Genomic DNA, 11,622 nt, shown 5'->3' on the forward strand with positions numbered 1-11,622 from the left:
AGTAAGACCTCATCTCTACCAAGAAAAAAAAAACCAACTAGGTATGACGGTACTGCATGCCTGTAGTCCCAGCTACTGGGGAGTACTGAGGAGGCTAAGGTGGGAGGATCACTTGAGCCCAGGAGATCGAGGTTTCAGTGAGCTGTGATTGTGTCACTGCACTCCAGCCTGGGTGACAGACACCCTGTCTTAAAAAAAAAAAAAAAAAGCCAACCTTCTCTGCTCAGCTTATTATAGCACTTTTATTCTATGTTATGGAATAAAGTGTTGCCTGATTCTAGAATCACACATAAAGGCAATTGAGATCTTTATTATACATTTATTGTAATTTTGTCTTTTGACATGTATAAATATTAAATATCTTGTGTATGATCATGTGGCCTCCACTTTTGTTGAGATGCAATCACTCTGTTCTAGTACAATTATTCTCAAATGTTTTTATTTCAGTGCTACCACCCAACAGGTTCTTCTTCCTTGCCGCACAGAAAAAGCCAGTATGTTGAAACAGAAGGTGCTGCAGTAGAGAAAGAGTTTAATAATCATAGGGTGCCGAGCAAGGAGGACCGGAGATGTTCTTCAAATCCATCTCATCAAGAAATCAGAGGCAAGGGTTTTTAAGGACAATTTGACAGTCAGGGGACAACTAGGGAATTAGTGCTGCTGATTGGCTGGGGATGAAATATAGGAATGTTTAAACTGTCTTGGTGTGCTGAGTCAGTTTCTGGGTGGGGTCACAGGACTGGTGGAGTCAGCCCCTTGGTGTGGGTCATGGGTCTGGGTGAAGTCATTTGGTCTGCCAGAATGCAAAAGTGTGAGAAATATCTCACACCAGCCTTAGGTTTACAATAGTGATGTTATCTATAGGAACAACTAGCGAAGTTACAAATCTTGTGACCTCCAGCAGTTACTTACAAATCTATATGACCTCTGAGCAGTAAGCAATTATAGAAAAGCAAGTATGCCTACAGTTTAGCATAATTCAGACCCCTCCCATGATTCTAAACTCGAGGTCTTTCATTAGCTTTACAAAGGCAATTTCAGTTCCAAACATGATGGGGGTTAGTTTTGGGAAAGGATTATTATCCTCCTCATCCTTCTTTTCTTTTCTTTCTTTTCTCTCTCTCTCCTTTTTTTTTTTTTTGTAGAAACAGGGTCTCACTCTGTTGCCCAGGCTGGTCTCAAACCCCTGGCCTCAAGTGATCCTCCAGCCTCAGCCTCCCAAAGTGCTTAGATTACAGGCATGAGTCACTGCACCAGGCTAATCCTTGCTTTAAGGTTAAACTATAAACAAAATTCTTCCCATAGTTAGCTTGGCCTATGCCCAGGAATGAGTAAGGGCAGTTAGCTTGTGAGGTTAGAAGCAAGATGAAGTCAGTTATATTGTATTTCTCTCACCGTTATAAGTTTTGCAGAGGTGGTTTTATTGGCATCCTTTTACATACACTGCTTTTGAGGATTCCAAAGAGCTTTTGCATTTATGGGTTATATATAACCATATTTACTGAGTTAAAAGTTAAAATTGAATATGTTTTAGAAATATTTATTTAGGCTGGGCGCGGTGGCTCACGCCTGTAATCCCAGAACTTTGGGAGGCTGAGGCGGGCGGATCACAAGGTCAGGAGATCAAGACCATCCTGGCCAACATGGTGAAACCCTGTCTTTACTAAAAATATAAAAATTAGCAGGGCGTAGTGGGACACGCCTGTAGTCCCAGCTACTCGGGAGGCTGAGGTAGGAGAATTGCTTGAACCCGGGAGGCAGAGGTTGCAGTGAGTCGAGATCGCGCCATTGCACTCCAGCCTGGCAACAGAGGGAGACTCTGTCTCAAAACAAACAAACAAACAATAAAAGAAATATCAATTTATTTAAAAATAACTAGTTTCCAAAAAAACTTCATGAGAAGAATTGCATTGTTTACATTTTTGCAATTCTCTCAATATCTGACTAATGAAAGTAGCTGGATTCTCATAGCTGCTTCTGCATTCATGTTGCTGTTATGTTGTTTGGGTTGAAGTATATGAAGAAAACCCAGCCTCACACAGCTGTAAAAGGAAGCGGGGGGAGAATTTTCATAGTTTTTTCAGATATTGAGGATACAACCGTCCCTTGGTATCCATAGAGGATTCGTCCAGAACCTCCTGTGGATACCAAAATCTCAGGATGCTCAAGTCCCTGATATAAAATAGTGTAGTACTTACATATGACCGACAAATATCTGTATGTATACTTTATTTATTTATTTAGAGATGGAGTCTTGCTTTGTCACCCAGGCTGGAGTGCAGTGGCAGGATCTCAGCTCACTGCAACCTCCGCCTCCTGGGTTCAAGTGATTCTCCCGCCTCAGCCTCCCAAGGAGCTGGAATTACAGGCACCCACCATCACGCCTGGCTAATTTTTGTATTTTTGTAGAGATGGGGTTTCACCATGTTGACCAGGCTGGTGTTAAACTCCTGACCTCAGGTGATCCGCCCACCTCGGCCTCCCAAAGTGCTGGGATTACAGGCATCAGCCACCTCACCCAGCCCTGTCTGTATACTTTAAATTATCTCTAGATTATTTATAATATGTAATACAATGTAAATAGCCGTATAGTTGTTATACTATATTGTTTAGGAAAAATGACAAGGAAAAAGAGTCTGTACATGTTCAATACAGAAGCAATATTTTGTCTGAATATTCTTCATGCATGGTTAGTTGAATCCATGGATGCAGACCCCTTTGGTTACAGAGAACTGACTGCACTCATTTCCTGTAACAAAATGCATGAGTGATAGTTTCTTAAAAGTTACTTGCAAGGTAGAATTTGAAATAATGAGTATTTTGTACTGTGTTACATTTAAACTCTTTTTTTTTTTTTTTTTTTTTTTTTTTTTTGAGACAGTGTCTCACTCTGTTGCCCAGGCTGGAGTGCAGTGGTATGATCTTGGCTCACTGCAACCTCTGCCTCCCAGGCTCAGGTAATCCTCCCACCTCCCGAGTAGCTGGAATTACAGGCATGTGCTACTGAGACTGGCTGTGTCTGTTTGTTTTTAAAATAAACAATATATATCTCAATTGTTTTTTTCTGGTTATAAAAGTAATAGATGCTTGTTACATGACATTCAAACCCCACAGAACTGTATAAAGTAGAAATTGAGAGTCCTGCGTAATCCCACCCCTCCCTCATACTCTTTGGTTTAAGTGTCTTCAATTTTTCATGTATGTGTGTGTGTGTGTACATATGGTTATTTCTCTGCAATTTTCTCCTTTAATTTATTATATCATGTAACTTTTTTTTTTTTTTTGAGACAGGGTCTCATTCTCTCGCTCTGTCACCCAGGCTGTAGTGCAATGGTGCGATCTCAGCTCACTACTACCTCTGCCTCCGAGTTCAAGTGATCCTCTCACCTCAGTCTCCCGAGTAGCTGGGACCACAGGTGCATTCCACCATGCCCAGCTAATTTCTGTATTTTTTGTAGAGACTAGGTTTCACCATTTTGCCCAGGCTGGTCTCAAACTCCTGGACTCAAGCAATCTACCCTCCTCGGCCTCCCAAAGTGCTGGGATTACAGGTGTGAGCCATCACACCTGGCACACAGAACATCTTTTGATGTCAGCAAACATCGACCTACCTCATTTTTTAATTTTTTTGATGTATTCCTTATGTTTTATTCCATTCTTTTAATTAATTTATTTATTTTTATTTTTTGTTATTTTTATTATTTTTTGAGACAGAGTTTCATTCTACTGCCCAGGTTGGAGTACAGTGGTGCAATCTTGACTCACTGCAACCTCTGCCTCCCGGGTTCAAGCGATTCTCTTGCCTCAGCCTCCCGAGTAGCTGAGATTACAGTTGCCTGCCACCACACCCAGCTAATTTTTGTACTTTTAGTAGAGATAGGGTTTTGCCATGTTGGCCAGGCTGGTCTCGAACTCCTGACCTCAGGTGATCCACCTGTCTCAGCCTCTCAAAGTGCTGGGATTACAGGCATAAGCCACCGCACCCGGTCCATTCTTTTTATTTTTTTACGTTAAATTAAATTAAATTATTATTTTTTTCAGAAATGGGATCTTGCTGTGTTGCCCAGGCTGCTCTCAAACACCTGGCCTCAACCAATCCTCCCACCTTGGCCTCCCAAAGTGCTGGTATTTCAGGTGTGAGCCACCATGCCTGGCCTCATTCTATGTCTCAAATCCAATACCCTCACCCGTTGTCCAACACTTCATAAACATACCACAAATCAAAATCTCACAAGGATAACTATTTAAAAATCATTTTACTTTCTTCTTTCCTTGCTCAAAAGGAATGCCCTGCACCATTAGATTATTGTTAATGCCTTTTGAAAAAAAGTACGGAAAATGATTAATACTTTGTTTTTTTATTAATAGTACATTTTCAGATTTACAGACTAATTGAGCAAAATAATACATAGAGTTCCATATACCCATCCTACTACCCTAGCCCATCCTTCATAGTCTCTCCTATTAATATTTTACCTGTGTTATACTTATTATGATTGATGAAAAAATACTGATATATATTATTATTAACTATAGTCCATAGTTAACATTAAGGTTCATTGTGTTGTACAGTTCTAGGGGTTTTGACAATGTAATAACATGTAACCACCATTACATTTCCTTTCCCTTCCCCTTCCCCTTTTCTTTCCTTCCTTCCTTCCTTCCTTCCTTCCTTCCTTCCTTCCTTCCTTCCTTCCTTCCTTCCTTCCTCCTTCCTTCCTTCCTTCCTTCCTTCCTTCCTTCCTTCCTTCCTTCCTTCCTTCCTTCCTTCCCTCCCTCCCTCCCTCCCTCCCTCCCTCTCCCCTCTCTCTCTCTTTCATTCTTTTCTTCTTCTTGTTTGAGACAGGGCCTTATTTTGTCACCTATGCTGGAGGGTGGTAACACAAATATGGCTGCAGTGTCAACCTTCTGGCCTTAAACAATCCTCCTTCTTGACCTCCTTTAATGCTGGGATTACAGGCATGAACCATCATGCCTGGCCAATCCACTGTTTTGAAATATCTGTTGATGCATTCATTTCCCATGTTTCTCAGTGGACTGAGGTCTTCTCAGGAAAGGAACATGCCCTCTTGTCCATCCCTGGGTTAGGACTGGCATGTCACAGGGGCTCAGTAAACTGGTACCATGTAGGCCAGGTGCAGTGGCTCACACCTGTAATCTCAGCACTTTGGGAGGCCAAGGCGGGTGGATCATTTGAGGTCAGGAGTTCGAGACCAGCCTGGCCAACATGGCTAAATCCCATAAAAAAAAAAATCACAAAAAATTAGCCAGGCATAGTGGCGCATGCCTGTAATCCCAGCTACTCAGGAGGCTGAGACAGGAGAATTGGTTGAACCTGGGAGGTGGAGGTTGCAGTGAGCCGAGAGCACGCCATTGCACTCCAGCCTGGGTGACAGAGCAAGACTCTGTCTCAAAGCAAAACAAAACCAACAACAACAATAAAAACTGGTGCATTATAGATATGAATGATCTGATAATATTGACATCACTAGCAGCAGATCCCCTCAATGTGTGGCAGGTACCATTCTAAGCATTTTTTCTGCGTGAGTTCATTTAATTCTCAGAATTACCCTAGGAGTAGGTGCTGTTATTATCCACATTTTGCAGATGAGGCAACTGAGGCTCAGAGAGGTTAACTACTGACTTGCCCAGGCAATGAGACCTTGAATCATACAAATTATCTCTGCAAATTGGATGAAATCTGTATACTCTAGGAATCTGCTGCAATATGATAATGTTGCAACTGGTTCTTTTTTTTTTTTTTTTTGAGATGGAGTCTTGCTCCGTCGACAGGCTGGATGGAGTGCAGTGGAGCAATCTCAGCTCACTGCAACCTCCGCCTCCCAGGTTCAAGTGATTCTCCTGCCTTAGCCTCCCAAGTAGCTGGGACTATAGGCACTCACCACCACACCTGGCTAATTTTTTTTTTTTTTTTTTTTTTTTAAGTACAGATAGGGTTTTACCATGTTGGCCAGGATGGTCTTGATCTCTTGACCTCGTGATCCACCTGTCTCGGCCTCCTAAAGTGCTGGGATTACAGGCATGAGCCACCACTCCTGGCCAGCACCTGGTTCTTTTTAATGGCTTTTAATCATTTCCTGTGGCCCCAACTCTGGCTCTCTGGTTTTTAACTCGATTAAGCTATGTTGCTTAGGCTGGCCTCAAACTCCTGGGCTCAAGCAATCCTCCTGCCTCAGCCTCCCCAGTAGCTGGGATTACAGGTGCATGCCACCGCAAATGGCTCATGGCTCCCTAGTTTTATTAATATTAGGAATTTTTAAGAATATTAGTATTTTTTAGGATTAACTTAAGTGATGAGAGAAAATTTCAAGAAATTAAATAGTATTTTAAAATCTTTCAAATTTGCTTCTCAACCCCATTGATGTCCACTTTCCAAAGCTAAAATCAGAATAGATTTTGTGCTCTTTTATTGGAGGGGTCTGGGGCGTTGGATACCCTACATGATGACTCAGGTAAATGAATGCTGTTGTCCCTGCAGCACCCTACCCTCAGTGCAGGCTTGTGAAGGTGGGCTTGGACTTGGCCATTGTCTTAGTTCAGGATGCTATAACGAAAATATCACAGATTGGGTGGTTTAAAAAACAGAATTGGCTGGGCACGGTGGCTCACGCCTGTAATCTTTGGGAGGTAGAGGTGGCCAGATCATCTGAGATCAGGAGTTCGAAACCAGCCTGATCAACATGGTGAAACCCCATCTCTACTAAAAATACAAAAATTAGCTGGGTGTGGTGGCAGGTGCCTGTAGTCCCAGCTACTCAGGAGGCTGAGGCAGGAGAATAGCTTGAAGCTGGGAGGTGGAGGTTGCAGTGAGTCGAGATCATGCCACTGCACTCCAACCTGGTGACAGAGCAAGACTCCATCTCAAAAAAAAAAAAAAAAAAAAAAAAAACTACCTGGGCATGGTGGTGCACACCTGTAATCTCAGATACTCAGGAGGCTGAGGCAGGAGAATTGCTTGAACCTGGGAGGTGGAGGTCACAGTGAGCTGAGATCATGTCACTGCACTCCAGACTGCATGACACAGACTCCATCTAAAAAAAAAAAAAAAAAAAAGAGAAAAAAACACTTCAGTCCATAGCAGCCACCAAGTGTGGGTTGGGTCTGGCTGTGGGCAGTAGAGAACCTGTTTGGTGGAGGGAGAGGACAACGCAAGGGCACAGAGGCAGTGACAATTCAGGAGAATGCTACATTTAGGGATCCTTGGGAGGGGGAAATAGCAGAAGAGAAGAGAGGAGAGGGAGGTGGAGGCCATGGACTGTTAGAAGCTGTTCAGAGTTGATTGTGTATGGCGTGGGAAGCTCCTGTGGGTATCTGAGCTGTGGAGTAGCTGCTCAGGATTGGGCTTTAGGAGGACAGTGCTGGAAGCAGCAGGTAGGGCAGATTGGGTGGGGGAGGGGACACAGACAGCTGGCAGGGAAATAAGTTTGGAGATGACCATAAATAGCTCTGCTGTCAACGCCTCTCCCACAACTCTCTCCTCCTCCTATTCTCCGATTTCTAATAATGGCTGTGCCATTCTTCCAGTCCCGGGGATGGAAGTCTGAGTCACTCTGACTCCTCCCCCCGCCATGCCCCATGTCCAACCAGCTACAATTCCTGCTGATTCTATCTCTTCTACGCCACCTCTGGAGTCCTGCCCCTCTTTGGGATTCTGCCAGCACCCTGTGTCAGGCCTGTCCCTGGCTCAGGAACTCTTGTCTCCCTTCCCCAGGCTCGATCCCAATACCCTCTCACCACTGTTGCCAGATGTTACTGTCTGCCTATTGCACACCCCAAAATGAATGCCCTGGAGTGTTGGCTGGATGAAATGTGAGCACCTGCGGGATTCATTCCTGTAATGCCAGCACTTTGGGAGGCCAAGGTGGGAGGATCACTTGAGCCTAGGAGTTCCAGAACAGCCTGGGAAACATGCTGAAACCCTATCTCTACATACAATACAAAAATTAGCCAGGCATGCACCTGTAGTCCCAGCTACTCACGAAATTGAGGTGGGAGAATCACTTGAGCCCGGGAGGTCGAGGCTGCAGTGAGCTGAGATTGCACCACTGCACCATTGCACTCCAGCCTGGGCAACAGAGTGAGACCTGTCTCCAAAAAAAAAAAAAAGAAAGAAAGAAAAAAAAGAAAAAGGCTGGTGCAGTGGCTTGTGCCTGTAATTCCAGCTACTTGGGAGACTGAAGCAAGAGAATCACTTGAACCTGGGAGGCGGAGGTTGCAATAAGCTGAGATCACACTGCTGCACTCCAGCCTATCTCAAAAAAAAAAAAAAAAAAAAAAAAAAAGGAGGCTGGGCACGGTGGCTCATGCTTGTAATCCCAGCACTTTGGGAGGTTGAAGCGGGCTGATCACCTGAAGTCAGGAGTTCAAGACCAGCCTGGCCAACATGGTGAAACCCCTGTCTCTACTCAAAATACAAAAATTAGCTGGGCGTGGTGGCGCATACCTGTAATCCTAGCTACTTGAGAGGCTGAGACAGGAGAATTGCTTGAACCTGGGAGGCAGAGTTTGCAATGAGCCGAGATCCCGCCACTGCACGCCAGCCTGGGCAACAGAGCAAGACTCTGTCTCCAAAGAAAAAAGAAAAAGAAATGTGAGTCCCTGACCACTCCTAGCTGTCCTGTCCAGCCTCCCCCGAGACCTTAGAGCTCTTTGAAGAGGCAGCTAGATGGATGCTCCTTCCCCAGGCTCTCCAGGGTCTCCTGCACCCAAGGTGCTTTTCTCCTTGCCAGATGCTTCAAGTGTCATCTACACTCCTCTTGGGACACCTTCTTTCTTTCTCTCTCTCTCTCTCTTTTTTTTTTTTTTAATAGAGATTAAGGTCTCACTCTGCTGCCCAAGCTGGTCTCAAACTCCTGAGCTCAAGGGATCCTCCTGCCTTGGCCTCCCAAAGTGCTGGGATTACAGGTGTGAACCACCACACCCAGCAGACACTTTCCTCTTGTGCCTGCGTTTATGGTGATTGTATACATGTGTGTCTGGCTCCCAGAGGGTAGGGACGGAGTAATACAAATTTTTGTGCCTCCACAGGGAACTTGCACGTGACCTAAATTCAACGACAAATTAGGGTTTGATTGAAAATGTGGAGGGGTGGAAATTTTCAATTCCACTGACCCCAAACGGGAGGATCTGAGCCCCTTTCCTTTAAACACCATCTTTCTCTGCAGCAGCTTTCAGAGCCAATAGTTACCATCACCAGGAATTCCAGACCAGCACAATAAATAGGGGCTGTGGTTTCTCCCTCTTTCTCCTTAAAAAAGTAATAGAAAAAAAATTAGCCAGGCATGGTGGCATGTTCTTGTAGTCCAAGCTACTCAGGAGGCTAAGGTAGGAGGATCACTTGAACCTGGGAGGTTGAGGCTGCAGGGAGCCGTGATCATGCCATTGCACTCCTGCCCGGGCAACAGAGTAAGACCCTGTCTTGGAAAGAACAACAACAACAACAACAACAACAACAGGATTGGAGTTGATTTGAACTGGAGTTTTACTACTTCCCAGCAGTGCGCCATTGAGCAAGTGTGGAAACCTCTACGAGCCAATGGAGCTGGCATCAGCTGCCTCATCAAACAGGGATTGTATGGGAAAGGCTGGCATGGAGCTGGGGCTTGGGAGGCAGGCAGTTAGAGGCAGTTTAAAGATTTTGCTTCAATTGCCTCCAGCTGCTGCTGTGCTTACAAGGAACACAACTGCTCCCTCTCTGATCCCTCAGCAGGCAAAGGCCAGACTCTGGAACACACCTACAGTGCTGCCTCTGGCCAGGCCTCTGAGATACCAGTCCACCATGCAGAGGAAGGGGCGAGTCCTTGGTAGGGGGAGGGGGGCAGCAATTTCATTACCACCATTTCAGAGGTGGTGGTGTGGGTGGTTGACATACATAAGTCTCATTGTTTGAACCAGAAGGATCTTCAGGGGTCCAGTCTTCCAGTTTATAGGTGTGGACATTGAGATCCAGGCACCTGATAATACCAGGTTGGCAGGAAGGTCAAATGCCAGAGGTTTCCATGATCTCTACTTGTGTTTGGAGCAACAGAATTCTGAACAGAGTCAAAGGGATAAGGGGTCTTTTCTGGCACAAGCTGGCCCAAGACCAGGCCTTTGACAGAGGTCTCAGACTCTGGGGGGCCCAAAAGCAGCCCTCCCTTGGGCTCAGCCTTCTGGATCCTAGGGCCAGAGCAGTAGCTCTGCCGGCTAGGACTCGGTGAGGGGAGCTTTGAAGTCACTAGTCGAAGGTCACCTTCCTGGCCCAGCTCCACCTGGCACTGTTGACTGTGAGGCAGTGGAGGGGAGGGCTGAGAACACAGCACATAGGTTGCTCCTATTTGGAGTGAATTAGTGTGACTGGGAAAGCAGAGAAGGGAAAGAGGTCAGGTTTTTCCAAAGAAAACCCAGCCCTCAGCTAGTGTCTTAGTTTAAGAAAACAGATGAAGAGAGAAACTTTGTGGCAGAACTAATTATAACCGTCTTTTGTGGCCAGATGCAATGGCTCACACCAGTAATCCCAGTGATTTGGGAGGCCTAGGCGGGAGGATCATTTGAGCTTAACAGCTGGAGACCAGCCTGGGCAACATAGTGAGACCCTCCCATCTCTATTTTTAATTAAAAAAAAAAATCTTTTCTATGCAAACAGGAAAAAATGGAACTGTTTTCTACTGTGGCTGCTTGATTACTCCAGGGTCTCAGAAAACAATACCCCAAAACGCAGGCCTCAGGAGCAGCTCTCTCTGACCCTCTCCCTCCCTCCTGTCTTCGGCCCCTCACTCTCCTCGGAGGCCAGCCATAGAAACTAGAATCCTTCTTCCTCAATGCAGGTCATAGAAACCAGAGCCCTTCTCCCCCAAAGCCAGACATCGAACCCAAAAATATTACTCTAACCTTCTCCCACACGTTTCTGGGTAAAAACTGGCCATAAATAAATTATCTGACCTACCTTGTTTGCTTGCAGGTCCTAAGACCCCTCCATCCCAGAGAGAGTCCTGCCCCATCCTCAGAAGGAAGGACTGCTGCAGAGAGAGGCCAAGAAGAATCTACATGGACAGGCCTTGCTGGGTTTCCCCACTCAGGTTATTGGCCTTCTGGTCCAATCATATTTCTTTCTTCGTTTTTTTTGTTTTTGTTTTTGTTTTGTTTTTTTGAGACTGAGTCTCGCTCTGTTGTCCAGGCTGGAGTGCAGTGGCATGATCTCAGCTAACTGCAACCTCTGCCTCCCAGGTTCAAGTGATTCTCCTGCCTCAGCCTCCAGAGTAGCTGGGATTGCAGGCGCACCACCATGCCCGGCTAATTTTTGTATTTTTAGTAGAGACGGGGTTTTCATTATGTTAGCCAGGCTGGTCTCCAACTCCCGACCTCAAGTGATCCGCCTGCCTCGACCTCCCAAAAGTTCTAGGATTACAGCCGTGAGCCACCGCGACCGGCCCAAAGTGGGATTTCAACTCTCTACACCAGCTGGACGCGACAGCGGACTCGAGGAGGCGCAGGCGCCGGTGGTCTTGGCTCAAGAATGCAGCAGCTGCGCTGGGCTAATGCGCCTTGGGGTTCCGCCCTGCAGGCGAGGGAAGCAAGGGTTCGCTCAGATTGACCTTTGGGTTTAAGCTAAAGCGCCAGTAA

General features: G+C 45.6%; 1 long non-coding RNA gene across 1 annotated transcript in view; it reads right to left on the minus strand.

Annotated features, from left to right (window-relative positions):
• The window catches only part of LOC139364379 (uncharacterized), a 35,609-nt gene extending 24,399 nt beyond the window's left edge, over positions 1-11,210 (minus strand). The window contains exon 1 of the long non-coding RNA XR_011626157.1: positions 10,946-11,210. This is a non-coding gene — a long non-coding RNA (uncharacterized lncRNA). The remainder of the gene's footprint in view (positions 1-10,945) is intronic.
• Positions 11,211-11,622: the final 412 nt, after the last annotated feature.

This window comes from Macaca nemestrina, chromosome 7 (genome assembly GCF_043159975.1).
Source record: "Macaca nemestrina isolate mMacNem1 chromosome 7, mMacNem.hap1, whole genome shotgun sequence".
Lineage (NCBI taxonomy): Eukaryota > Metazoa > Chordata > Mammalia > Primates > Cercopithecidae > Macaca > Macaca nemestrina.